We start from the raw sequence: 15126 nt of genomic DNA, 5'->3' as shown, positions 1-15126 counted from the left end.
AAGAGAGAAAGAGAGAAAGAGAGAAAGAGAGAAAGAAGAAAGAAAGAAAGAAAGAAAGAAAGAAAGAAAGAAAGAAAGAAAGAAAGAAAGAAAGAAAGAAAGAAATAGAGGGAAAGAAAGAAAGAAAAAGGAAGGAAGGAAGGAAGGAAGGAAGGAAGAAAGAGAAAGGAAGAAAGAGAAAGGAAGGAAGGAAGGAAGGAAGGAAGGGAGGAATAAATCAGGGATATAAGGGATATATCCTTGCATCTGGTAATTCTAGGATGTTGGTGACCCCAGGGAAACTGGTTTCTGAATAGTAGTAGAGGTAGAGTCATGTTGCAGTAGTCAAGGATTATACAAGGAATTCATCATCTTAAAAAAAAAACTCTGGTATTAGACTAAGAGAATACACAGGCCAAACACAGCATCTAGGATGATATTTAATATTCTTTCCTTCTTATCCAAATTCATTTACATTGTTCCCCTTCACAGTGTATCCAGATGTTAAAAATTTAGAGATATTTTTCTTATGTTCTTTACCAATTTACATTCACCACCTTCAACTTAGATTGGATCATAAATCTTGGCTCCAAAACTGCCAGGGTACCTGCCACCCACGTCTGGCATTGGGGAAATCAATAGAGTAGAGAGGACTATGGTATACAGCGAGGAAATCATTGAGGTTTAACCTCAAGCCATGGAAAATGGGGTGGGCAGAGAAATAAGGAGAGGGGAATGTCGAGATTATAATGAGTTTATTACATGAACAGTTAGACCTCAAAATATCTTGATATCCTGGAAAAATAAGTTGACTCTTACAAAAACAAAAGAAAACAGAATGGTTAATAGATATAAATATAAAGCTCTGGTTTGAATATAAAAATATAACTTTAGGATAAGGTGAATTAGGTTTAATAAAACTGTATCCGAAAAATAAAAACAGAGTTCTCCTGCTTAGACAGAATAAATAGTAAACTAAAACACTGTACAAATCTTTCCCTTTCACTTTCTGCATATCAGTCTTACACAAAGCAAATTTAGTTTAGCTAATGAAATAGAAAATTCCTGGGGAATATTTCAAATGAAATGATAAATAGGGCAAACCCCCCAAAATTCAAGTTTTACCTACAATTAAGTTTTTATTGTTTTTTTTTTGTTGTTTTTTTTTTGTTTTGTTGTTGTTGTTGTTGTTGCTATTTCTTGGGCCGCTCCCGCGGCATATGGAGGTTCCCAGGCTAGGGGTCGAATCGGAGCTGTAGCCACCGGCCTACACCAGAGCCACAGCAACGCGGGATCCGAGCCGCGTCTGCAACCTACACCACAGCTCACGGCAACGCCGGATCATTAACCCACTGAGCAAGGGCAGGGACCGAACCCGCAACCTCATGGTTCCTAGTCGGATTCGTTAACCACTGCGCCACGACGGGAACTCCTATTGTTTTTTTTATTGTTATATCCCCCAACACCCTTTTTTTTTTCTCACTGTACAGCATGGGGACCAAGTTACACATACATGTATACATAATTTTTTCTCTCACTGTCCTACTCCGTTGTTAGTATCTAGACATAGTTCTCAGTGCTACACAGCAGGATCTCATTGTTAATCCATTCCAAAAGCAATAGATTGCACCCATTAACTCCAAGCTCCCGATCCCTCCCACTCCCTCCCCCTTGTCAACCACAAGTCTATTCTCCAAGTCCGTGATTTTCTTTCCTGTGGAAAGGTTTGTTTGTGCTGTATATTAGATACCAGATATGAGTGATATCATATGGTATTTGTCTTTCTCTTTCTGACTTATTTTACTCAGTATGAGTCTCTAGTTCCATCCGTGTTGCTGCAAATGGCATTATTTCATTCTTTTTTGTGGCTGAGTAGTATTCTGTTGTGCATATATAACACATCTTCCTAATCCAATCCTCTGTCAATGGACATTTGGGTTGTTTCCATGTCTTGGCTATTGTGAATAGAGCTGCAATGAACATGCAGGTGCATGTGTCTTTTTGTCCAGATATATGCCCAAGAGTGGAATTGCTGGATTATATGGTAGTTCTATGTATAGATTTCTAAGGTACCTCCATACTGTTTATTATTAACGATGGCCATTCTGACTGGTGGGAGGTGGTATCTCATGGTAGTTTTGATTTGCATTTATCTAATAGCCAGTGATGTTGAGCATTTTCTCATGTGCTTGTTGGTCATCCATATATCTTCCTTGGAAAAATGTCTACTCAGGTCCTTTGTCCATTTTTCAATTGGGTTGTTGGCTTTTTTGCTGTTGAGTTGTAGAAAATTGCTTATATATTCTAGAGATTAAGTCCTTGTCAGTTGCATCATTTGAAACTATTTTCTCTCATTCTGTAAGTTGTATTTTTTTTTTTTCTTTTTGGTTTCCTTTGCTGTGCAAAACCTTGTCAATTTGATTAGGTTCCACTGGTTTATTTTTGCTTTTATTTCTGTTGCTTTGGGAGACTGACCTGAGAAAATATTCATGAGGTTGATGTCAGAGAATGTTTTGCCTATTCTCTCTTTCAGGAGTTTGATGGTGTCTTGTCCTAAATTTAAGTCTTTCAGCCATTTTGAGTTTATTTTCATGCATGGTGTGAGGGTGTGTTCTAGTTTCACTGATTTGCATGTAGCTGTCCACGTTTCCCAGCAATTATTGCTGAATAGACTGTCTTTTTCCCATTTTATGTTCTTGCCTCCTTTGTCAGAGATCAATTGACCATAGGTGTCAAGGTTTATTTCTGTGTTCTCTATTCTGTTCCACTGGTCTGTCTGTTTTGGTACCAATACCACACTGTATTAATGACTGTGGCTTTGTAACATTGCTTGAAGTCTGGGCGAGTTATGCCTCCTGCTTGGTTTTTGTTTTTCAGGATTGTTTTGGCAATTCTGTTTTTTTTGTGGTTCCATATAAATTTTTGGATTGTTTGTTCTAGTTCTGTGAAAAATGTCATGGGTAATTTGACAGGGAGTGCATTGAATCTGTAGATTGCTTTGGATAGTATGGCCATTTTTATAATATTAATTTTTCCAGTCCATGAACATGGAATATCTTTCCATTTCTTTACATCTTCTTTAATTTCCTTGATTAATGTTTTATAGTTCTCGGCATATAGGTCCTTTGCCTCTTTGGTCAGGTGTATTCCGAGGTATTAGATTTTTTGGAGTGCAATTTTAAAAAGTATTGTGTTTTTGCATTCCTTTTCTAAAGTTTAATTTTTAGTATACAGAAATGCGACTGATTTCTGAATGTTAATCTTACATCCTGCTACTTTGTTGAATTTGTTGATCAGTTCAAGTAGTTTTTTGGGTTGAGTCTTTAGGGTTTTCTATATATAGTATCGTGTCGTCTGCATACAGTGACAGTTTTATCTCTTCTCTTCCTATTTGGATGCCTTTTATTTCTTTTGTTTAACTAACTGCTGTGGCTAGGACTTCCAATACCATGTTGAATAGCAGTGGTGAGAGTGGGCATCCCTGTCTTATTCCGGATTTTAGCGGAAAGGCTTTCAATTTTTCTCCATTGAGTATTATATTTGCTGTGGGTTTGTCATAAATTGCTTTGATTATGTTAAGGAATGTTTCCTCTATACCCACTTTGGTGAGTTTTTATCATGAATGGACGTTGGACTTTGTCAAATGCTTTTTCTTCATCTATTGAGATGATCATATGGTTTTTGACTTTTCTTTTGTTAATGTGGTGTATGACATTGATTGATTTGCATATGTTGAACCATCCTTGTAAACCTGGGATGAAGCCCACCTGGTCATGGTGTACGATTTTTTTTTTTTATTTTCCCACTGTACAGCAAGGGGGTCAGGTTATCCTTAGATGTATACATTGCAGTTACAGTTTTTTTCCCCACCCTTTCTTCTGTTGCGACATGAGTATCTAGACATAGTTCTCAATGCTATTCAGCAGGATCTCCTTGTAAATCTATTCTAGGTTGTGCGATTTTTTTGATATGCTGTTGGATTCGGCTGGATTAAAATTTTGTTGAGAATTTTTGCGTCTATACTCATCAAAGATATTGGCCGATAGTTTTCTTTTTTGGTGGTATCTTTGTCTGGTTTTGGAATTAGGGTGATGGTAGTATCATAGAATGTCTTTGGGAGTATTCCTTCTTCTTCAACCTTTTGAAAAAGTTTAAAGAGGATGGGCTCCAGTTCCTTTTTGTATGTTTGGTAGAATTTTCCTGTGAATCTGATCCTGGACTTTTATTTATAGGAAGTGTTTTTATGACATATTCAATTTCATTTCTAGTGATCGGTCTCTTCAGTTGATCTATTTCTTCTTGATTCAGTTTTGGCAGGCTGTAAGTCTCTAGAAAGTGGTCCATTTCTTCCAGATTGTCAAATTTGTTGGCATATAATTGTTCATAGTATTCTCGTATGGTTTTTTGTATTTCTGCAGTATCCGTTGTGATTTCTTTTTCATTTCTTACTTTGTTTATTTGGGTTCTTTCTCTCCTCTTAAGGAATCTAGCCAGAGGTTTGTCAATTTTGTTTACCTTTTCAAAGAACCAACTCTTGGTTTTATTGATTTTTTTCTATTGTTTTTTGAATCTCTATTTTATTGATTTCCTCTTTGATCTTTATGATTTCCTTCTTTTTGCTGACTTTAGGGGTTTTTTTGTACTTCTTTTTCTAATTCATAAGTTTTTATCATTTTTAATCAGAGGTAGAATAAGACAGGAAGACAATGCCTAACAGAGAAAGTGCTTGTGGGTGTTAGCTAAACATTTATCTGAATTTTGGCCAAAGAGAAGGGTTGTCCACTTATTGGATGTTCAGCTGCTACATACATATTCCCTACAATACAAAGTCTTTCAAGGAACCATTTCTGGAAAACACAATTTTAGTGGCCTTTAGATGTCACCACAAAACACTCTTTTGCTTTGCCATTCTCTTCTAGAAGTGACCATTGGGAAAAAGTCTAGTGGATACTTGCTGTGCTTACAACTGTACACATATCCTCATCTTCTTCATTCCCACCCTAATTTCTCTCTAGAGATCTTTCTTGTCCAAAACTCTTGATACCTGTAGATCATGTAACACTGTCGCTGCCTTCAGCTTCTGTCATAGATAGGTATGTATTCCTCCAGCCACCGAGCCTAGTTCAAAATTGAACATTAGTCTCAAACAGAGCCAACAGATAGAATAATCGAAACTTTGGAACTGAACTACAGTTATGAGGATATAAACATGTACTTCCTGGAGGACTTCTTAGCATAAGAGAGGAGATCATATGTATGAATTAAGCCAAGAGTGAGAAAAGAAAAGCTGATAGTTGGAAGAGAGATTAGGTCCAGATGATTTGATCTCATTTGATCTCCTGCGTGCAGATTTGCCTAAAGCCATATCATCTTCTAAAGTTTCCAATTCTATTAACCAATAAACTCTCTTTTTGCTTAAGCCAATTATGGGTGAATATTCTCTCATTTGAAGCCAAATAATTCCAACTAATTTTTACATCACTGATTCTAAAGTGCCTGCTTTCTGGCAAGTGAAGGAAAACTGAGCATTTTTTTTTTTTATAGCTGGCTAAGGCTCCTACATAAGAATAAATCATAAATTCAGGATAACTTCACAAACTTCTTTTCTTTCCAAGTTATGTTGATTATTAATGTGATTGATCTAAGTCTATGTAACACAGAAATGGTATTGCACTATATTAAGAAACCTTTTGATTTGCAAGTGCTCAGGGAAAACATTATCAGATAGGTGATAGCTCTCAGAAAGCAGTGTTAGTTCTAGCACTTGAATTTCTTGTACTCAATTACAATTTTGGTTTATTAAATGGCAATCTCATTTTATTTGCTCTTACTACCCACTGGGCTTTGCTTTTGATAATGTTTAGGACATACCCTGTGAATTTAGCCCTCAGGAAAATGCCTTTGATGATTCCTGCAATTGACCTCCATATTAAAAACGTTATGTCCAAGAGACATAATATGTTACCTAGATGCAATGCAACTTGTAAAGAAACATGGCAGACAGCCTTGATTTGTCACCTCATCTATTTTCTTCAAATTTATGATCTATAGAATGGAGTTTTTCAATGTTTTCCTCAGCAGCTAACTTGCTATTGTATAGTGATATGTATAATTGTAGGACTAAAAATTCTAGAGATTATTTAAGTATTCCTCTCTAGTTATGTGTGTGTGTGTGTGTGTGTGTGTAATTGGAGACTGTTTACATGTCAAATTATTAATTTTTCTTCACATCATCAACACATCATACATAATCAGAATAGTTTTTTTTCCAGCAGATTATTTCTATATAGATCACTAGGGGTGACCAAAAATTTAATTGACTGTGTTATTTTAGTTAAGTCAGACTCTAGTTTCTGGGGGGGGGGATCCTTTAGAAGATGAGGACTCCGGCTTATTGCTATGGCTGTTTTATGCTTGCTAAGTTACCTATTTGTTGTTCAAGGCTAGCAACTCATTTAGCAAGTAAAAGCTTCTTCCTTACTTTTAATTGTTCTTAAAGTTACTACCAAGAGTCTTGGAATTTGTATAATGGATTTCTAATTAATAAAGAAAAAATGTTTATGCTACTCAATTTTAAAGAAAAGAGAATGAATTGCATTATTGACAGTTATCATCATGCTGTTTGTCAATGATGATATAAACCCTAACCCTAACCCTAACCTAGTTCAATTAATCTACAAGAACATTCTTCAAACAAAGGAATCCAACAAGAACAAAATCACTGCAGTGCCTTATCAATTCTGCTGGTAGAAAATTCAGATTATAGAGGTGTTGAAAACTAAATGAATCAGTGGGGCCTTAGACGCAATAGCATACTACAAAGAATTTGGAGAGATGAAATGAACGTGGACAAAAGAGCAAGTGAATCACAATGTTTACATATGAAATTTCAACCAAAGAACCAATAGTAAGAAATGCCATGCTATCTTCTAAAACGTTTCTAAATTTCAACCAAAGAACCAATAGTAAGAAATGCCATGCTATCTTCTAAAACATTGAATGAAGTTTCTTGATTCTCAGAACCATGTACCCATTTCAAGGGGACAAATCTTGGTCTGTGTAAATTAAAGGGTATTTTCAAAGAGGAACTGTTTGAAACTTCTACTAGTTAGTCCTCAAAACACCTTCTACCAAGAGAGAAGAATAGAGGTTGTCCCATCTTCACCTCAAGCATAATAATACAATTTTCAGTGGCATCAATTAGGGAGCTTAATACATATCCCCAGCATTTAATCAGGTATAGGACACAAGAAAATCTAACGTGCTTTTTTTGCAAAATAAAAGAGAGGTGGTTTCTGTACCGGGATTGGAGTCCATCTCCAGAAATTGCTGGACAAAAAAATACTAGAGTTTCCACGTGAAAGACAGAGTTGATCCAGAACCAGATTTAAACCTTTTCAGTTGTCCATCTGAGAAGGCAATGAGATGTGCACAAATAATCTGGATGAAGTGGGACTCCAGAAAACCATGAGCCAAGGGAGGAGCATTTTCTGGGGGGAATAAAAACACACTGCCCTTGTGAAATGAAGAGAAGTCAAGTGTTCTCAAGTACTCCCTCTAAAGATTCATTCTTGAAAGAATTTCCTCTAAACATTTGGCAGTTTCTAAGACGTCAAGATAATGAAGCTGGCTTATAGTCTTACCAGCCAAGTAAGAACTTTCCTTCTTCTACTTTCTATCTCCTCTCATTTATAATCCTGAAAGAGTCCAGACCCAACAGTGGTGTGTTGGGGGAGGACAGGTAGAATCTTAAGGAGGGGAAGAGAAGGACTGCATTTTCATTTCCACTAGAAAGAGAGAAAATTTTAAGTTTATATCACGTTCAAAATTTTATTTGCTAAATGGATTATTCATATAGCTAGTATATTGTGACCATGCTTGTGACAAAATGAGACCAAGAGATTTTGTATTACTTACAAGTGACAGGAAAAAAAATACTGACCATGCTCAGGATTTTAATCATGAGCAGAGGAAGAAACTATTCCACTCTATTCCTTTTTCAAAACAGTGGAGATAAAAATAGAGTTGCCTTTGCTATCATACTCTGTGAGCCCTGGCCTGCTCAATGTATTATTTGACCATGAATAATCTGTAAACAAATTGATAGTCCAGTATTAACATGTTCACAACGTATATGATAATATGTATTTTTAAGACTTTTTTTTTTTTTGTCTTTTTGCCATTTTCTTGGGCCACTCTCGCGGCATATGGAGGTTCCCAGGCTAGGGGTCTAATCGGAGCTGTAGCCACCAGCTTATGCCAGAGCCACAGCAATACAGGATCCGAGCCACGTCTGCAACCTACACCACAGCTCACAGCAATGCCGGATCGTTAACCCACTGAGCAAGGGCAGGGATCGAACCTGCAACCTCATGGTTCCTAGTCGGATTCGTTAACCACTCCGCCATGACGGGAATTCCTTTTAAGACTTTTGAATGAGAGTTGTTGTACATAATTTTTTCAGGCATTTTAGTAGCCATTTAGCTATGAACAGAATGATTGTTTTATTTTAAAGACTTCCAAACAATCAAATAAGTATGGCTAACTTATAGATGTCTAACAAATAAGCAATAAAAAAAAAAAAACCACTGGAAGAGTCTAGAGAAGTATGAAAAATCTAAATCTCATTTTCCTGAAAGCATAGGAAGCTAAGTTATCAATGTTAGACATTAATTTTTCTAAGATTTTTATGTGTATGTAGGAGACAGAAATAACACAGTAGAAAGAAATCTTTATACAAAATCAAATAAAAATATATTTCAAAAATAAATTTTGTGAAGAAATGTAGTAGTATTTTACAGTTTAAAAACCCTACTGTCATTTTATTTATTTTGCCATCAATCCTGTGGGAGAGGTAAGGCCACAAACATTACTACATTTACAGATGGGAAAACTGAGCCCGAAAAAGTTCAAGTGTTTTGCCTAACACCATACAAAATTTTATCAGCAAAGCTAGGACTGGAACCTAGGGATCTTCCCATGTTCTAAAACAGAGGTGTGGATTTCAAATACAAATTGGAGATTTTCTTTAATAATTTATTAAAACAAAGGATTTTGAGAGAGTACTTTAGGAATTTTGTGCAAATTGACTAATTTTTCAATCTGAGAAAACCATTTAATGCCTAAAAACATGTGGGTCTATGATTATCTCAAAATAAAAAGTTTAATTAAACAGAAACCCATGAGGTTTGGTGGCTGATTTGCCTAGCAAACACTCTCACTTCTAATAGCTCCTCAATTTCCCACAGGTAACTACCTCTCACCTGTTCTCAGCCTACCTGATTTGGGTGAGCTGACTCTATCCCCTTTTCTACAGGTGGCATGTGGCCTAAGTTTGACCTTCTGCAGCAACATATCCCCTTGGTCTCTGTGACTGGTCAGGGTTGGGCACTTGACCCGATCAACAGTCATCAGGGTTGATCCTGAGATTTTTGCTGATGCACTTTATAATGAAGTGTACTCATTTTCACTCTTCCTTAATCTGGTTGGATGGAATCCAGGATCTACAGGAATACACCATGTAAAGACAATCTGCCTAAGAAGGAAGGCAGCACAGAAGAAAACTAAGCCAAAGATGGTAGGAAAGTTTCCAGGTGCCATTATTTTAGAACTTGAACACAGATGTGCCCAAAGCACCTCTAGCTTCCCCAGTTTTTAATTTATGAGGTTGTCATTGCCCCCCTTTGTCTTGTGTTCTTTTGAATCAAGATTCCACCACTTACAATCCAGGGAGTTCTAAAATACACATGGTGTCAATATAGCCAAATGATTTCCTCTGAAACAGTTTTCTAGAAACCCTCATTAATGCACTTCACAGAAACCATTCTGTGTGAGGTAAGTGATTTCAGTAACTTTATACATTTTAAAGCCAGCTATCCCACTTTTTCATGCTTTTTCTATTTCATGTAAAAAGGGAGGAATAATTTTTCTCTGATGAGCAGTTTCAATCAGGTGTTTCTGTGCTTATCTCCATCTTCAGTTTGCATCATGTTGAAACTGCTGTGTTATCTGTTTCCCTTCCTATCCCATAAAACCCTTGAGGTCAGGGGCTATGTTTTATTATTTTTTTATTTTCAGGGTTTTATTGGTTTGTTTTTTAGGGCCACACCTGTGGCATATGTAAGTTCCAAGGCTAGGGGTTGAACTGCAGCTGCCAGCTTACATCACAGCCACAGCAACACCAGATTTGAGCCGAGTCTGCGATCTAAACCACAGCTCACAGCAACGCCAGATCCTTAACCCACTGAGTGAGTCCAGGGATGGAACCTGCATCCCCATGGATACTAGCTGGATTCATTACCACTGAGGCACGACGGGAATTCCTGTGTTTTATTCTTAATCGTGTCTCACTATCCAGCTTTCAATGAATACTTGTTTGGCAAGCAAATAACACAAACGTCAATATTTTAAAACTTCAAAATTATTGTCACAATGTGAACATGTCTTTTGTTGTGACTATAATCGTCCAGCATTTAAGTTAGCCCAAGTTTAAAGCCTTAGAAAAATTACAATAAACATAAAAAGAATATCATAAAGAAATAGACATTAAAAATTTTAAGTCTAAAATTATTGTAACAAGTCCTTGAATTTTGAAGGTTAGGTTCCCTTTATCAATGTATCCTTTAACAGTGATATTACCTGACTTTTCACATAAAACACACTGAGCATGTCTCTGATCTGTCACAATAACCAATTAGCACAGGTGATGTGCTTTAACATGACTGCTATTTCCTTTGCTGTGTTCTTAAATGTAAATAAGCAAGTAAATAAATAAATAAATAAGGGGCTAGATGAAGTAAATTAGTAGTATCTACCTGAAGGCTGGGAAACTGAAACTCTTAAAACTGTGAGACTAAATCAACAACCGATATTTATTCAAATGCTTACAATTGTCCAGCCTATGCAGAGCACCTGTCTTGGTGTTAACTAGCATTTAACTGCTGTGTGAGTGGCTGCTAGGCTCTACTTACTGCTATGAATTATTTTAGATTCTAAAGTCTGTGTTTGCATTATAAGCCCTCCTATTTGGCTCCCTCCCAAGCCTACCATAGCCTGTTCCAGCCTACTCACTCAGCAAGGCTGCCTGGTACAGGAGCAAAGCACTGTGCGAAATCCATTTATGTCCCACAGGACAGCCCACCCTCATCACACCTGTTCCACTTGAAGCTGAACAAACGGGTCCAGGTGTACAGTGACCCATAGCAACAGGGACTAAAGCCAGGGCCACCTGTCTTGCTAGGTAGCAGAGGGAAATATTTTTCTATAAGACTACACATTGCCAGTTTGAGGCAAATTAATGTCTCTAACTGGAGGAACACTTTGCAAGGAAAGTAAAGGTACTGTTCTCTTCTAGATAGAGATAAAAACAGCAACAACAACTAGTGTTGCTATTGCAAGGAAAATAAGAATGCAGTTGCCCTCCAAAAGACTTTTAAAGATATCTAGTGTTGGTTATTCACCATATACAAAAATAAAGTTGAAATGGATTAAAGAACTAAATGTAAGACCAGAAACCATAAAATTACTAGAAGAAAACATAGGTGGGAAATGCTTGACATAGATTGCAGCAATATTTTTGGATTTGTCTCCTAAAGCAAAGGAAATAAAAGAAAAAATAAATAAATGGGACCTAATTAAATTTAAAAGCTTTTGCACAGCAAGGGAACTATTGACAAAATGAAAAGACAACCTACTAAATGGGAGGAAATATTTGCAAATAATATGACTGATAAAGGGTTAATATCCAAAATATATCTGAACAGCTCATACAATATAAAAAAACAACCCAAACAACCCAAATTAAAAATGATCAGAAGAGCTGAATAGACATTTTTTTCAAAGAAGACATGCAGATGGCACATGAAAAGATGATCAACATCAACGATTGTCAGAAAAATGCAAAACAAAATCAGAATGGGATATTACTTAACACTTGTCATCCAAAAGACTGCAAGGGAGTTCCTGTTGTGGCTCAGCATGACTAGTATCCATAGGAATTTGGGTTCGATCCCTGGCCGTACTCAGTGGGTTAAGGATCTGGAGTTGCTGTGAGCCACAGGGTAGGTCGAAGATGAGGCTTGGATTCTGCATTGCTAAGGTGTAGGCTGGCAGCTGCAGCTCTGATTTGACCCTTAACCTGGGAACTTCCATATGCCACAGGTGCAGTCCTAAAAAGAAAAAAAAAAAAAAAAGACCACAAATAACAAATTGTTGGTGAGGATGTGTACAAAAAGAAACCATCATACACTGTGGGTGGGAATGTAAATTGGTGCAGCCAATAGGGAATGCAGTATGGAGCTTTCACAAAATATTGAAAATAGAAGAGCATTATTTACAATTGCCAAGATATGGAAGCAACTTAAGTGTCCATCAACAGAAGAATGGATAAAGATGTGGTATATAGGTACAATGGAATACTACTCAGCCATAAAAAAGAATGAAATTTTGCCATCTGCAACAACATGGATGGAAATGTTTAAGGGCATTATGCTAAATGAAGTAAGTCAGAGAAAGACAAATACTGTGTGATATCAATTATACATGGTATCTAAAAAATACAACAAACTAGTGAATATAACAAAAAAGAAACATTCTCATAAATATAGAGAGCAAACTTATGGTTACCAATGGGGAGAGAGAAGGGAGGAGGGGCAAAATAAGGGTAGGAATTTAAGAGGTACAAACTACTATGCATAAAATAAATAAGCTACAAGAATATATTGTACAATACAGGTAATAGTATTTTATAATAACTATAAATGGAATATAACCTTTAAAAATTGTGAATCATTATGTTGTATATCTGAAACACAATACTGTATTTCAACTATATCTTAATAAAAATTTTTTTAAAAAGTATTGAGTTATCAAGGGGGATATAATAATTGTTCTGATCTATCTGTACAACTGAGTAGACTATGGTAAATTATAATTTTTCTCCAAAGAACCAAAATTTATATGCTTAAAGTTACCTGCCTCTCCATTTTCCAGGCTTAAACAATTAACATTTCCTTATGGGATCTGTACCGTCTTAACAATTGTACTGTTGCTTCCCTTTTCATTTAGGTCAATTTGAGAATCATTATTCACAAGTTCTGTATCCTCCATTTTTAAATTGTCTCTACACTAAGCAATTAAGAAATTCTGATATGAGCATTCCTGCTGTCTGTGGTTCTTAATTTTGGCGCTTTTTAAAAATTGCTTAATTAGGTCTCAGATTAGAAAAGTTGCAGCATTACAAAATACATTACCTCTTTTGTTATCAAAGAAATAATCATTTCTCCCAGAGATATGTTATTGTAATTTATTGTATGGTTTTGTCCAATTTGTTTCCATAATTATTTAAAACATGAACTACTGTGTACAACAAACTACATGAAAAAATTTAGAGATCACAGACAGTTTTGGCGGAGAGTCGCTGCGGTTTGCTGCTTCAACAGTGCTTGGACGGAACCCGGCACTCGTCAATCTCCTGCCAGGCTGCTCAGAACCGGCCCTTGCCACCTCTTCACAGCGCCCTGGGACCGCCCCCCAAGGCCACCGCCGCTGCTCCCGCACAACCACCGCTGCCACCACCTCTCCTCAGCCGCCAGCCAAGACGACCTCGTGCTCCTGGCAGGTGTGCCAGAACTACCACCAGGACTCGGAAGCGGCCATCAACCGCCAGATCAACCTGGAGCTCTATGCCTCCTGCATGTACCTGTCCGTGTCATACTATTTTGACTGCGATGATGTGGCTTTGAAGAACTTTGCCAGATACTTTCTTCACCAATCTCCTGAGGAGAGGGAACATCTGAAAAACTGATGAAGGTGCAGAACCAATGAGGTATCCAAATCCTCCTTCAGGATATCAAGAAACCAGAGTGTGATGACTGGGAGAATGGGCTGATGTAATGGAATGTGCGCTACACCTGGAAAAATACCATGGATCAGTCTCTACTGGAACTGCACAAACTGGCCACTGACAAAAATGACCCCCATTTGTGTGACTTCATTGAGATGCATTATCTGGATGAGCAGGTGAAATCCATCAAAGAATTGGGTGACCACATTACCAACTTGTGCATGATGGGGGCCCCCAAATATGGCCTGGCCGAGTATCTCTTTAACAAGCACACACTGAGAAGCAGTGAGAGCTAAGTCTTAGGCTGGCTTCCCTTAGCCCCTGGGGTGACTTCCCTGGGCACTGAAGCAGTGCATGCATGTATGGGTTACCTTCACCTTTTCTATAAGTCCTACCAAAACATCTACTTCAGTTCTTTCCTTAGTACCATTCCTTCAAATAAAGTAATTTGGTACCAAAAAAAAAAAAAAAATTTGGAGATCACAAGGATAAGCAAAATATTTTAAGCTTTCATGAAGCTTATAGTCTACTATGTGATCTAAGATATTTAACAATTATGCCACATATGTATATGTAATAAATGCTAAAAGAAAGCAAGGCAGTTCTTCCACTGAATCTTCTACTGTAAGGAATAAAAGCTCAGTAACCACAACATTCCTATTCCAAATTCACCATATATATGATCTTGGTCAAGTTTCTTTCTTTCTTTCTGTCTTTCTTTCTTTTGTTTTTTTAGGGCCACATTTGCAGCATATGGAAGTTCCCAGGCTAGGGATCAAATCAAAGCTACAGCTGTCAGCCACAGCCACAGCCACAGTAATTTGGGATACAAGCCATGTCTGTAACCTATACCACACCACAGCTCAAGACAATGCCAGGTCCCCGACCCACTGAGCGAGGGCAGGGATCGAACCCACATCCTCATGGATACTAGTCAGATTTGTTTCTACTATGCCACAATGGGAACTCCCTTGGTCAAGTTTCTTGACCTCTTAAAGAATCTATACATGTATGTGTAACTGGATCACCACTCTGTACAGTAGAAAACTGACACAACACTGTAAACCAGCTATAATGAAAAAAATTATTATATAAAAAAAGTTTCTTGACTGCTTGAAACCTCAACTTCTACATTTTTAAAATAAAGATGATGCCAACACTAAACTCTTAGAATTGTGAGAATTAAATAAAAAAGAAAATCATGGCAAGCACTTAATATATACCAACCGCTATGCCCACTAAATATGCCATTACATTTTTATAATTACATATTTGTATATCAAAATATCAGAGAGGTGAAAGGG

General features: G+C 37.0%; 1 pseudogene; it reads left to right on the top strand.

Moving 5' to 3' along the window:
- LOC100153286 overlaps positions 1 to 14118 on the top strand; it is a 51208-nt pseudogene extending 37090 nt beyond the window's left edge.

The sequence above is a fragment of the Sus scrofa genome, chromosome 15 (genome assembly GCF_000003025.6).
Source record: "Sus scrofa isolate TJ Tabasco breed Duroc chromosome 15, Sscrofa11.1, whole genome shotgun sequence".
NCBI lineage: Eukaryota > Metazoa > Chordata > Mammalia > Artiodactyla > Suidae > Sus > Sus scrofa.
This window is presented reverse-complemented; position numbering and strand designations above follow the sequence as displayed.